Below are 14,299 nucleotides of genomic sequence, written 5' to 3'. Positions count from 1 at the left end.
TACAGTTGTACTAGTGAGTGTCTTCCTTATTCAGATACAATTTCTCTTCCAGCCAGGTTCTTATAAATACCTGCGTATTCTACAAACTGCTGGTTACCGGAGGGGATGAAGGTGGGGGGATATGTAAAATAGGTTATGGAGATTAAGAAATGTACTTGCTGTGATGAGCACCAGGTGATGTATGGAAGTGTTGGATCACTACACTGAACACCTGAAACTAATATTACATTGTATGTCAATTCACTGGAACTTAAAAACTTTAAAATACTATACAGGACTCCAGATTGATATGGAAATACATCTAAGCTATTGTAGCAGATGATTTGTTTTGTTGTTTTTCCTACGTGAAGATAAGAACATCTCGACCCCTCATGCTTTTCTCACAATGTAACTCTACCTTTCTACCTAGAAATGAGGCTATGTTCCCCTCTCTTTGAATTTGGGTAGAATTATGAACTACAGTTTTGAGTGGAAGGGATGCAGTGTGACTTCCCAGGTAAGGTCATAAAAAAAGATATAGCATCCTCCCGGCTCTCTCTGCTTTGGAGTACACTTATTGTGGAGGAAGCCAATGCCAGTCTGTGGGGGAACCTAAACTATACTACACAGAGAGATCAGATGGAGAAGCCCACGTGGAGGGGAACAAAGGCCCCCAACCAATAGCCACATCAACCTTCAGACACAAGACTGAATAAACCTTCATATGATTCCATCTTCCAACTTTCAAGTCCTCTATGCCTCAGACATTGGGAAGTAGAGACCTATCTTCCACACTGCGTTCTTTCTAAATTTCTGACCAATAGAATACATGAACATAATAAATGGTTGTTTTATGCTACTACATTCTGGGGTGATTTATTATGGAACTAAATAGCTGGAACAGATACTTTACATGAAAGATATCAGGTTTCATGGCAATATATACAGTATAATACCATTTATGGAAAAATATCAACCCAAATTATAAATTTATGTGTGAATGTAGAAATATACATGCAGATTACTATAAATATGTATTATGCATTTGTTTTTGTACATGCCTAAGTATAAAGACAATTGTCTAGAGAGACACACAGTACATTGCAAATGTTGCCTCAAAAGATGGGGAAAAGAATGGGACAAAGAGATAAAAAGACTTGAAATTTGCTCTCTATATTTCCAGACTGTTTGAATTTTGTGCCATTAGCATATAATTTAAAGGGAAGAAGGAGGATGAAAGGAAGAAAGTACTAAAAGGAGGAAGGGTACACAAATATCTTTGTCCAGGAACTGAAAATCTAGCTGAATCTGTGAATAAATAAAATATAGATAAGATTTTGGAAAAAAGACTGAGCCTTGATAGAGAATTGGAATCCTGACACCACCACTTATAAGCTATATAAATTTGGACAATTCACTCAATCCTTTCTAAGCCTCAAATTTCCAGACTATAAAATGAGGATAATACTGTATTTTTTTAAGGGTTGTTGAAAGGATAAAATAAGTTGAAGAATGTAAAGCCCCAAATATAATGCCTAAAATATACCATGTTTTCAATAAAGGAGAAAGTTTTCTTCACTGTTCTGCTTGAAAAAACACTCAAGTGAGCAAAAATATAGAAGAGGCAATTCAGGTGACCGAGACAATGTACAAGCTAAATAAAACCTGAGACTAATTTAAGGTGTAGTCAGAGGTTATAAAGTAAAATTCTGAACTGATCATATGCAAATATGTACATATCATTGTAACTGAACCTTTGTTCCCATGCAGCTCAGATACATTCAACCATGGTACCCAGTTGTGCTATGCAAGATGCAATTGTTAGTGCTGCAGGGTGTTGGGCACATGGCTTTCCTGATTAAAAAGAAAATCTAATTTCTTCTCTTCTTATATACAAATCAGTACTTATGGCATCCCTTGGTTTCTGACCACCTAGTGATAATACAGCAAATTTCAAATCTAGGTGTTCTGAAAGAGACATAGTCCAAGGGGAGAAGAATGCACTTGAAAACCCATTAGAAACACGTGCAGAGTGTCCTTTGAAGGCTCAGCTCCCCCACCCCCTATTCTGCCCTGAGTGTAAGACCTTATTCCAAAAGGTTGAACAAAAAGGGAAGATAGACTAATGATTAAAAAAAAAAAAATCAGATACAGCCTTGCCCCGATAGCCCACCCATCATACTTTCAAATAAGCTGATCACTTACAGTAGAGGTTATTTAGAACAAAGTGGAGCCCAGAGTCCATTTATTTGAATGTATTTCCATTTCAATCACCCTGCTTCAGAAGTCGCCTCTCCTTCCCGTCACATAAGGTGAACAGATGTGATTTTAAGGACTTACTTCACGAACTCCTGCTCTGAAAAAAAAAAAAAACACAGAGCTGTCTGGATAGAGAATTTCTTTTTTTACCCCATTAAGGAGCATAGGATTCAAAAATTAGTTCATTTCTGATCCTACCCTTGTGAGGATTGAAGTTTCCTTTCAATACCCTTAGTCATAAGTTCTTAGATAAGTGAGTTTTCTTCCACTCTGGGCATAAATAGATTAAAGCGATCTGTTCAGGTGAGGAAGCAGAGATCAAGAAGACTTTCTGAAACTTTTCATTTCATTTGGCATAATCATTGGTATACAAAGGCATATCTCTAATATGAGTGGAACATCAATTGATGTTCTTTTTCCAGAAGACTGGAAATGATGGATGGATCTGAAGAGAACCAACTATACAGTTTCTTGTGCAATAGGCGCTTTTGTGACAAACAGCCTTTTATTTCAAATGATTGGCCAAGACCAGGTTGGTGTCTCCCTAAGACTAAATCTGGATAAAGATATGGTACATTATGAACATTTAGCCATGTATTTATTATTTCTAGTGTATCATGAAAACAATAGAAACATTGAAAAGCAAGATATCATACAAGAAATGTACCATAAATGTTTACCTTTTCTATGACTAAGGAAAAATAATGGCATTATCAACCAACATGCCATTTTTGGGCACTAAACTCATCCTGGACACTCTGAGAGAAGACAAGACTCCTACCCTCCCTAATAAGAAGATGAAAGTTACACACTGACAAAAAGCTATAAAAATATAAGAATGTTCTGAATAAATGAAAAATAAATGGCATGCATGTGTGAAGGAAGGGGTATATGGGAATTCTCTGTACCTTCCATTCAATTTTGCTGTGAACCTAAAATTGCTGTAAAAAAAAAAGTTCATTTAATTGATAAAGAGACAGAGGATGGATGGATAGATGGATGGATAGATAGATAGAGGAGGTCATCTAAAATGATCTGTCAAAAACAGGCAGTCACAGAATGCTTCTTAGAAGAGGTGGACCTTGGGGCACCTGGGTGGCTCAGCTGGTTAAGTGTCAGACTCTTGGTTTCAGCTCAGATCATGGTCTCATGGGTTATGAATTAGAGCCCCCACCACAGGCTCTCCACTCAGTGGGGAATCTGCCTGAAGATTCTCTCTGCCTCTTCCCCTACCAGCACGTGCATGCACCCCCTCTCTCAAATAAATTAATAAATCTTGAAAAGAAAAGAAAAAGAGGTGGACCTTGATTTGGAACTTGAGAGAGGGTGGAATTGGGATAAACTTAGTGAAAACAGAGAACTACAATGAACAAAGGCCAGGAGCCCAAAATGTTTGGACTTCACAGAAATTATCCTCATTTTATCAAAAGGAATATGTTGGAAAGTACTTGGAAATAAATCTGAAGACTTTAGAAATAAATCTAGAAGGTAAGGTCCTTGCTTTAAAATCGTAACATCAATCATTCTTACTAATTTATGCTATAACCATGCCTACTCAATAGGGTCAAAATACAGAACTAATTAATGATTAAGGTTGAACTCTTAGAGCCAAGGCATATGATTTCAGAAAATTTGGTAGTGGCCTTGCATGTTCACCTTTGACATGAGGTGCCCTGGCCAGCCTGAGAAATCTCTAGCACAAAAAAGCTGGAAATATTCAACAATCCAACTTCTGTTCAGCCAGACTAAGAAAACAAGGTAGTTTCTCAGGAAAAAAAAAAATTCTGAATACTGCAGAAATCTTTCTCAAAGGAAGGAGTTCAAGGGGAGAGGTGCCAAGAGCAACTGAAGCAAATAGAAAAAAAATAAATAAATAACCTCATGTAATGGTAATTTGAAGGGTAGGAGGGAGGTTTGTGAATTTAATTATGGTAACACCAGTTTGTCAGGAAAGCTAAACTCAACAAGAAAGTCCTTAATCATTAACACTGTCATCCCAGAAAAGTGCCTTCTCGCAACTGCCTGTTTGATAGATTCTGGATGACAAAGAGAGCCTGCAGACAAGTACCTGTCAATCCTGCTGCATTGAACATCAGAGAATCCCCCTGAATGTGGGGTGTGTGTATGTGTGTGTGATGTGTTTTCAGGGTGTGTATTTGTTTCCCCTTTTGCTTTTCACACTTTGTCCTTGAAAATTCTTCCCTCTTGTTCTTTAAAACAAATTGGCAATGCCTATTTTGCTCTTTTGCACTCTTTTCTCCTATACCTTCTGCTTGCTTTTTTCCCTGAAGGTTTTACTCATCTTCACTGCCTGCTTCCAAAAGGAGCCATGTTACTGAAAACCATTCTCAAGCCACAGTGTCCTTCCAGGATGCCCCTCCACCCACCTTTGTCTAATCTCAGAATAGAAGCTCCTAAACCAGCTGCATAGTTTGAGAGGTAGTTAGAGGCCACCTCCTGGCCCAGATACATGCAGCCAGGACCTGCACCGATGAAGAGGTCAGACTTTAATTGGTCTCTTGTTGACTACTGCCACTTCTCCCCTCCTCACCAGCCAAGGAACGTGGCAGGTAGCTCACCAAAACACACAGTCATTCATACCTCTACAGGCTTGCAATTGGCTCCACTAAATCAACAGCCTTTTCTTGTTCCCTCCTCACTTCTCCCAGCACACAGTCTTTAAAAATAACCTAGTGATTTAGCATTTAAATTGGGGACATTTTTACTAATATCAGAGCTGAGTTATCTAGATGGGGTGATAGGGCTGGGGAGGGAACTGGGCAAATGTTGAAAGATCACAAATCCCAAAAGAGGTGAAAAATAGTTCTATGTCACTCAAGATGGTATTAGAAAAACAAAATGAGATTTAAAGAAAGTAAATGTATGCTCTACTGCAAGGGAAGAGCTCCTAACCAAGAGGTGATGAGATGGCAGGATGGCTTCTGTGGGGAATGGCAAGAGAGGTAGCAATGGGGTCATTGAAGATAAACCCACAAACTGCCTGAAATAAACTGGAAGTAACATTCTATTCAAATGACTCAATCTGGTCAGGACCCAATATGGTCAGTACATGGTAATAGCAGATTTCCCAATTTGGACATCTGTCATTCTCAGACTTTGAGCAGGGGGAAAGTTGCTATTCACTTTTTTGTACATTTTTTTTGTTGCCAATTTTAAATACAGTTATATTTAAGACATTGCATTTTCCACTTACAATACAGTGGTTATAAAGAATGTACAAGATGAAGAATTCCTAAAACTCACAAGGGGTAATATGTGGCTTGCTGTCATCTTCCAAAAATACATTTCTATAATAGACTCTTCATTTATTATATAATCACAGGTCTTTGCTCTTTGTTTTATTTGAACTCCTAAGACAACTGAAGTTAATCATTATCATGTTTTGTACCATCTTTTGCATGACATACACCCCATTTTTATTGTTAATAATTTGTATTTTTTTAAGATTTTATTTATTTAAGAGAGAGAGAGAAAAAAAAAACAGAAGTGGGGGAGGGGCCGAGGAAGCAGACTCCCCATTGAGCAGGGAGCCTGACATTGGGCTTGATCCCAAGACACCGGGATCATGCCCTGAGCTGAAGGCAGATGCTTAACTGACTGAGCCACCCAAGCACCCCTAACAATGAGTATTTCTTACTTCCCTCGCTAGGTAGCTAGTTCTTTGAGGACAGAGGATACTTTATTCCTCAAAATTACTAGCACTCGACCTTCTACATAGTAGCCAATCATGAATATGTCCAAAAATCACTATCATTAAATGTTATCATAAACGGAAAGGAGTACACTATGCACTGTGTATCAGGGAATGTGTTAAGAAATTGGGACTAATCTTCAGAGCAATGTAATACATATTATTTCCCCCATTTTACAAAAGAGGCTGAGATTTAGAGAAATAAGGTTTAAAAACTTACCTAAAGTCTCCCAGTTAGCAAGTCACTGAGCTAGAATTAAAATCCATTTAATGTCAGAATTAATCCATTTAATCCATTAATGTCAGTGTTCCAGCTCCAAAAGTCAGAATCCAAAAAAACTTTATTATTCTTTAGCACATAGTAATAGCTAACATTTTTGGATGTCATGCTATAGGCATTGGGTTAAGTGCTTCACATATATTAGTTAGCTTATGATGCAAGCACTATTAATACATGAACTACAGCCATTTACAGATGAGGAAACCAAGACACAGACACATTAAAGAACAAGGCCACAGAGCTAGTAAGGAGCAGAGCTAGGATTTGCATCCCACTGGTCTCATTCATGGGCACCAGTTTGAAATACTACCATTCACATAAAAGAACTGAAAATTCAAGAAGAAAATCTAGGTCATCAAGCATCTAGCCCCACGTCATTTCTACCACAGCATAATTTGTTGATTCAATAATTGCGTAAAAGTGATTGTCCACTGTTTCATTTAATGTCCGTCCCTGAGTCCATAAAAGCTTTACCCAACCTCATCAAAATAGTTAACACTGCCTCTGTACGTTGTTTAAATTCCAACATACCAACACTAAAAGTGATCTTTGGCGAGGAAAAGAAGTAACAGTACTGCCTAAGCATCCCTTATAGGAATTGGTGGTAAGAGCAAAGCTATCCCTGAAGTCTAGGGCGGGACATTCGCACTGCAGAATGGAGAATATGCAAACTGAAGTGTATGAAGGTTCTCGTCACAAGCTAAATCCATGGTTCAAAAAAAAGCCCATTTTCTGATGGAGTGTTTTTTCCATTTATTGATCTATATCAGTAATTAGTACTGAATTGTACTGAATTGTACTGAATTGTAATAAGAGAAACTTTAAAGATAATATATTGCAGAAAGATAATATACTGAGGCAACACTCAAGCCACACACTACTTTTTAACAATTTTTTTTATTAATTTTATTTATTTATTCATGAGAGACCCAGAGAGAGAGGCAGAGACATAGGCAGAGGGAGAAGCAGGTTCCCCAAAGGGAGCCCAAAGTGGGACTCAATCCCCGGACCACCATCATGCCCTGAGCCGAAGGCAGATGCTCAACCGCTGAGCTACCTGGGTGTCCCAAGCCACACACTCCTTGAAGGCAAGCATCCCATCTTCTGGCTCTCTTCCATGTGCATCAGAGCCTTGGCACAATACTAAACACATGGGAAGTATCTGATCACTGAAAGCTGAATTTAACTGAATCTCTCTGGAGTCTTACCCTGACTGCAACACTACCTAACCAGGCAACAAGTCACTCAGGAGACTTAGCAGAGGTGACAGGCCTAGAGGCCTGGGATATGGGAAGACACTTCTTTAAGTTATGCAAGGAGATCGCAAACCTACTGGGTACCAGCATTGGCTATAGCCTGAATAAACAATATAGCTTATATATACACTTTTATGATAATTTTTCTTCAACATAATATACATGCAAAGGTGAATAAGATTTAACTAAATTCATAGTTGCTTCTTATAATTATGAATTTTTTCATCACAGAGCACAAGTATTACGTGGAGAATCTAGGAAATTTTCTAGTATTTTTTTTAAAAGATTTCATTTATTTATTCATGAGAGACACAGAGCGTGCAAGAGAGGCAGAGACACAGGCAGAGGGAGAAGCAGGCTCCATGCAGGGAGCCCGACGCAAGACTCGATCCCGGGTCTCCAGGATCACAACCCGAGCCAAAGGTGGCACTAAAGCACCGAACCACTTGGGCTGCCCTGAAGTTTTCTAGTATTTTTAAGGGATCCTTACCAAAAAAAAATGTCTAGATATATTGGATCAGAGGCCAATTATGGTTGCTTTCTATTCCAAGCTTTTTTTTTTTTTTTTAAGTAGCCTCTACACCCAACATGGGGTTTGAACTCATGACCCCAAGATCAAGAGTCGCATGCTACTGATTTGAGCCAGCCAGGTGACCCTCTATTCTAAGATTTTATGATTCTTTGGCTTGAAGCAGAGACAGAGAATTTGACAATGCTTATCAAAAGGTGTGTGCTTCATTCTTAGAGATTGCTTTTGGTGATTACTATTCTCATAGTTCACCACTGAAAAGTCAGGAATTATCATATTACATATACAGTTCTATAATGTTTTCTGAACATTTTCTGAAAAGATAATTATCATCTTTAGTTGAGTGTCCTTGCCTTCATCTAAGAAGGATGCAATAAGCTTTTCAATGGTGAGTGTAGATTTCTCAGTTCCATCTCTCCTTATATTCCTGTACATATTATTTGCTTTTCATACAAACCATCGTTATTGTTCTTGTTTCCTGAACTTGCCACACACCACATTTATCCCATTCCATTAGATGGGGGAGCCCTTTCACCAGTCCTTAAGACATATCCAGCTTCCCTTGAGCCTTTTCATCTTAGACCAGCACTATTAGCTACTCCTTCCTACCATACAGTGGTGTGTGCCTAATCCAGGCATTTTACTCTGTCTGATGTTAGAGCTCATTGTTTGTATGCCTCTGCACTCTCATGGCCTGGAAGCTACTTGAGTTAATTGTGACTATCCCTCATTCATCTTCTTTCACCTAGACAACCTAGCTAAGGTGATCTCTAACTGTTCATTAAATGCCCTGAATGAATGAAATAATAGATGAAGTAACCATAGAAGGCAAATAACTGTAAAAACTGTATTTCAATTCAAAAAGTTTAAGCTGGTTTCCAACTTGTATCTGACATGGTTTAAAATGAGTTTAGATTTTTAAAAATCTTACCCTCCTACTCCTAATTACCTGATGTTCTTCACACTTTATCAAAAAGCAAGTGAAAGGAAATAAATTCTTTCAGCAGAGCTTCCTGGCCCTGCTTCTATGCTCTACAGAAAGAATTAATAAAACAACATTATTCCTGCAACTGAGTTGATATAAATTGATGGTTCTAGTGCCCAAACCAAGATATGGTGGTAGGATAAGACTCTGAGAGCATAAATTTTTGTTAACGGGAGAAACACATTAATTCTATCACCACATATAACAAACCTAAAATTAAAAAAGAATAGAAAGGAGAAAATTACAACATTTCCTTTGTGGAGGTGAGTACAGACAAAGAAGGAAAAAAATACTTTTGCTCTTTTATTTCTAAACCAAGTGGAAGGAATTAGAATGTACATGTAAGAATGAAGACATAATCAAAAACAGGGAATATTACATAGTTTGCTCTCGGAGCAAAATTGTTTCTTCTATAAACTGCAGAAGGACAGTATACCATTAAGTGCAGGACCCAGGACAAAGAGCTGACAACTGCTAACATGAACAGATTACTTCATCCTGGTAAGGTACTGTGCTAAGCTCTTTACTTGCTTATAATATTTTATTCTTACAATAGCCCTCTGAACTGTGAATTGAGTGCTGTTATTATCTCCATTTTTCAGATGAGGTTTAATAAGATTAGGCTGCCCAAGATGATGGAGTTAGTAAGCAGTGAGACCAGGATTCAGACCTAGGTAGTATGATTTCAAAGTCTTAACCATTTCCTATTCCTAGTATGGCTTGAGAATAGGAAATCTGGAATATAATCTGAATTCTATATTTGAGCTAGATTTGGAACATCGGCAGAATTTCAACAAACCCAGGCTGAGGATAAGTTTGAGAGACCAACATCAACAAAGACATGGAAGTAAGAAAATAAGAAGTATCCCCAGGAAACCCAGTGAGATAAGAGTACAATATCTATGGAGACAGTGGGGATGATAAAGTTAGGTCCCGCAGGGGGGACAAATCTGATCTACCATATGTTTTTGTAGAGACTAAGGAATGGTTTTTACATTTGTAAGTGATGGAAAAAATTGTCTAAAAGAGTATTTCAGTATAAGTGAAAATGAAATGAAATGTATAAACTTTAAATAAAATTTCAGTGTTTATTAATAAAGTTTTACTGGATCACAGTCCTGCTCAATCATTTTTTTTAAAAGATTTATTTATTTATTCATGAGAGACACACACAGAGAGAGAAAGAGAGGCAAAGACAAAGGCAGAGGGAGAAGCAGGCTCCATGCAGGGCGCCTGATGCGGGACTCGATCCCGGGACTCCAGGATCACGCCCTGAGCTGAAGGCAGGAGTTAAACCGCTGAGCCACCCAAGGATCCCCTTGTATTGTCTATAGCCACTTTCAGAAATGAGTAGTTACAATATAGACTGTGGGGTCTGAGAAGCCTAAATTGTTTATTAACGTGCCTTTTACAGAAAAAGCTTACTGAGTCCTGATCTAGAAAAGCAGTAGAGGAATGTTTAGAAGGGTATGTGACAGGCAGTTTTCAAAACAGGCTGATCATAATTTGAAAGTTACTAGATCCAAAATTCTTAAGGATTTTGAGACACAAAGTGACATAATCAGGACCTTCTAAGTGTTTAAGATTTAAGACATTTTAAGATGTCTTCTGTAACAATCCTATAAGATCACAAAGAGAAGCAGGACAGCAAGGCAATTGTCTCAGGAGTAGTATAGTCATTCTGTGTCCTAGAGCTTCCAACTTCCAAGGAAAACAGCTCATCTACTCCAGGACCTGCCATGACCTCAAGCAAGCCACCAGCCCTGTGTGCTCACAGCATTCATTTTCCCAAGAAAAGCTATCTGGTTGGATTGATGCCTTATTCCATGAAGTACAGTGACTAGCTTCCTGTATGTTTAGCTTTTCCATGGCTGCCCTTGACTGAAACCATTCCTTGGCCCAGACAAAAGCAGGAGAGCAGTTTCTCAGGTGTTCAAAACTCAGAGCAGCAATTACAGAAGGACTATCCTAAAAGCATGGTTCATTTTATCTACTGTTTTAACCATTTATCTTTCTTGCATCATTCTCTTTTACTGCAATTACTTTTACTCTTTTCCAAAAGGAGGAGGAAAGGAGGAAGGCAGGAGAGGGAGGAACCAAGAGGAACTGAAAAGGAGAGAAGGAAGGAGAGAGGGGAGGAAGGAAAGGAAGGAGGGAGGGAGGAAACAGAGAAATGTCCTTAAGAGTATATCTCTCCATTAGTGATGACAAGTCACTTCATTTAACCTCTTGTGAAGATTTTTATTTGTGTCATACATAGTTTGAATAAAATAGCAAGATTACCTATATAACTTAGCTTATATATAGCTTAGCAAATCTTAACAGTTTTCAAATCTGAGTTCTTAAAAGGCTTTTGTCCTCTCTTCTGAAGCATTTAAACTATCTGAACATGGGATCCCTGGGTGGCGCAGTGGTTTGGCGCCTGCCTTTGGCCCAGGGCGCGATCCTGGAGACCCGGGATCGAATCCCATGTCGGGCTCCCGGTGCATGGAGCCTGCTTCTCCCTCTGCCTGTGTCTCTGCCTCTCTCTCTCTCTCTCTCTCTCTGTGACTATCATAAATAAATAAAAATTAAAAAAAAAATTTATAAAAAAAATAAAAATAAAAAAAATAAACTATCTGAACAGAATAGCCAAAACCCAGTTTTGCTGGAAACTGTATGGATGAGAGAACCTGAGTTCTAATCTTTACTCTGTCACTCACCAGCTATGAGATCTTTTTTTTTTTAATAAATTTATTTTTTATTGGTGTTCAATTTACCAACATACAGAATAACCCCCAGTGCCCATCACCCATTCACTCCCACCCCCCGCTCTCCTCCCCTTCCACCACCCCTAGTTCATTTCCCAGAGTTAGGAGTCTTTATGTTCTGTCTCCCTTTCTGATATTTCCCACACATTTCTTCTCCCTTCTATTATATTCCCTTTCACTACTATTTATATTCCCCAAATGAATGAGAACATATAATGTTTGTCCTTCTCCAATTGACTTACTTCACTCAGCATAATACCCTCCAGTTCCATCCACATTGAAGCAAATGGTGGGTATTTGTCGTTTCTAATAGCTGAGTAATATCCCATTGTATACATAAACCACATCTTCTTTATCCATTCATCTTTCGATGGACACCGAGGCTCCTTCCACAGTTTGGCTATTGTGGACATTGCTGCTATAAACATTGGGATGCAGGTGTCCCGGATCGGGGTGCAGGTGTCCCGGCCAGCTATGAGATCTTAAGGAAGCCAAAACATATGGAAAAAAACTGGAGCTACATATTGGTCATATATAAAATACAAATAATGATACTTCTGTGACATATGTCACAGCTGGCTCAAGTGATCAAATGAGAAGATAAAACATTGCAAGCTTGAGAAACTGTCAAATATAGGATACATATGAATAAAGGATATAAACATTAGTGTGCAGAATAAACATTACAGAGCTACAGAACAATGAGCCACCATGCCAGGCCAGATAGACAAGGGGTTGCTTTGAGAATGATTTAGAATTCCATCAGGATCTTAAAGAAAGAGAAAACATTTCAGGCTAGAAGAATGGTATGAAAAAAAAACCCAGAAGCCAAAAAGCTTGGGGTGTGTTTAAGGAACATGCTTAGGGGCAGCCCCGGTGGTCTGGTGGTTTAGCGCTGCCTTCAGCCCGAGGTGTGATCCTGGAGACCCAGGATCAAGTCCCACGTCAGGCTCCCTGCATGGAGCCTGCTTCTCCCTCTGCCTGTGTCTCTGCCTCTCTCTCTCAATCAGTGCCTGTCATGAATAAATAAATAAATAATATTTTTTTAAAAAAGGAACATGCTTAGGATGGCAGGAGGAAGCTAAGTATGTTAGCAAAGTCCTCTCAATTAAAAAAAAATAAAATAAAAATAAAAAGGGCTCAGTCAGTTAAGTATCCAACTCTATTTTGGCTCAGCTCATGATCTCAGGGTTGTGAGATTGAGTCCTGAGTTGATTTGGGCTTTGAGCTGAGCATGGAATCTGCTTGGGATTCCCTGTCTCCCTCTCCCTTTGCCCTTCCCCCTCCCTCTAAAAAAAAGTATGTTAGCTAAGTCAAGGGAAATGAATGTGGAAACGGTAAACTGAAGCCAAACTGTTAGAGTCCTTGAATGCCAAGGTTAGAAGTTTGGAGTTTATTCAGGAGACAAGGAGAGATATTTTTAGACTAATGATTTGACAATAGCCTGCAAGATAGATGGGAGAGAGAATCTTAGAAGCTGTTGCTCTCCCCCACCCAGAAATGAAGTAAGAGCCTACTAAAGCTATGGCCGTGTTGGCTGCCATAAAGGACTTATCAAATGATGAGGATGCTATTGTTGGAAATGGTGAAGTCATAAGTGAGAGCCATCATAGAAGAAGAAATTAACTTACTTTCAGCCCGTTTTTGAAGGGATGACATTTGGGGCTTGAAAAGATTCTAATATATCACATAGAAAAGGCTTTCAGGAAGGAATGAGCATGAAAGGGGCTTGGAGCTCCAGAGAAAGACAAGAGGCAGCCATTTCCCCAAACTTATCAATTGACCAGGTTCTCCAAAAAAGGCATGAGGGAGGCTTACAGCAATTCAGCCAGAAGGGAGGCAGCTCCCCAGGGAACCTGAATAATGGAGAAAGAAATATAGAACTGTCATATGGGAGCCCTTGATGGTCTAAACCTGACCTCCTCTAGAGATCTCCCACATAGAGGGAAACTGCAACTCAAGCCAAATGTTTTTGAACCAGGAAAATGGGGAGCCAAACACCAAGGAGAGCTGATTTATATTTAAATACAATATTTTTATTACTTTTTGGGAAATTTGACACCAATCCTCATTTTAAACCAGACAAAGCAGCATAATTTTTTTTCTTTCAAAATGATTGACACTCAAAAGGTAATACCCTTTAAATTCCTCCAATTAAAGCAAATTTAATTTTAAGTTTAATTAAAGGAAACTTTAATTAGAAAGAAGATTAAATTTTAATTAAATTTCTCTAAAATCTTCATACCGGCCTTTACAGCTAATATTTCTGTCAGAAACCAAATCCCTTCTTAATATTCTTAAATTCTATTCTAGCATTTTCCTTCGTATTAAAACAGCATCTCACCAGCTGAACCTGCCACTGTGAAAATTATTCCCATCTTAAAATACTGGAAATGCAACTGAGGAACCAAAGTCTCCCTGGGCAGAGAAGGGAAAACAACAGATTCTATTATTGATGAGATTTTTATTTTCAATCTCTTCCAGTCCTTTCTGAGGCGATTAGGTATGGTGGGCCTGCTGTGAGCCAGTTGTACTGAGTCCACAACATC

The 14,299-nt window shown here is 38.7% G+C and overlaps 1 long non-coding RNA gene across 20 annotated transcripts in view; it reads right to left on the bottom strand.

Moving 5' to 3' along the window:
- The window catches only part of LOC111096759, a 91,853-nt gene that overhangs the window by 70,367 nt on the left and 7,187 nt on the right, over positions 1-14,299 (bottom strand). For 17 of the 20 annotated variants that reach the window (XR_005362457.1, XR_005362446.1, XR_005362454.1 and 14 more), the window contains one exon: positions 2,185-2,335. The exons of 2 other annotated variants lie outside the window; for them this stretch is intronic. This is a non-coding gene — a long non-coding RNA (uncharacterized LOC111096759). Of the gene's footprint in view, positions 1-2,184; positions 2,336-11,992; positions 12,051-14,299 lie in introns of those variants that run through there. One more of the 20 variants, XR_005362465.1, reaches the window with a different exon arrangement.

The sequence above is a fragment of the Canis lupus genome, chromosome 7 (assembly GCF_011100685.1).
Source record: "Canis lupus familiaris isolate Mischka breed German Shepherd chromosome 7, alternate assembly UU_Cfam_GSD_1.0, whole genome shotgun sequence".
NCBI lineage: Eukaryota > Metazoa > Chordata > Mammalia > Carnivora > Canidae > Canis > Canis lupus.
Note: the sequence above shows the minus strand (reverse complement) of the source record. Positions and strands in the feature narration are given on the sequence as shown.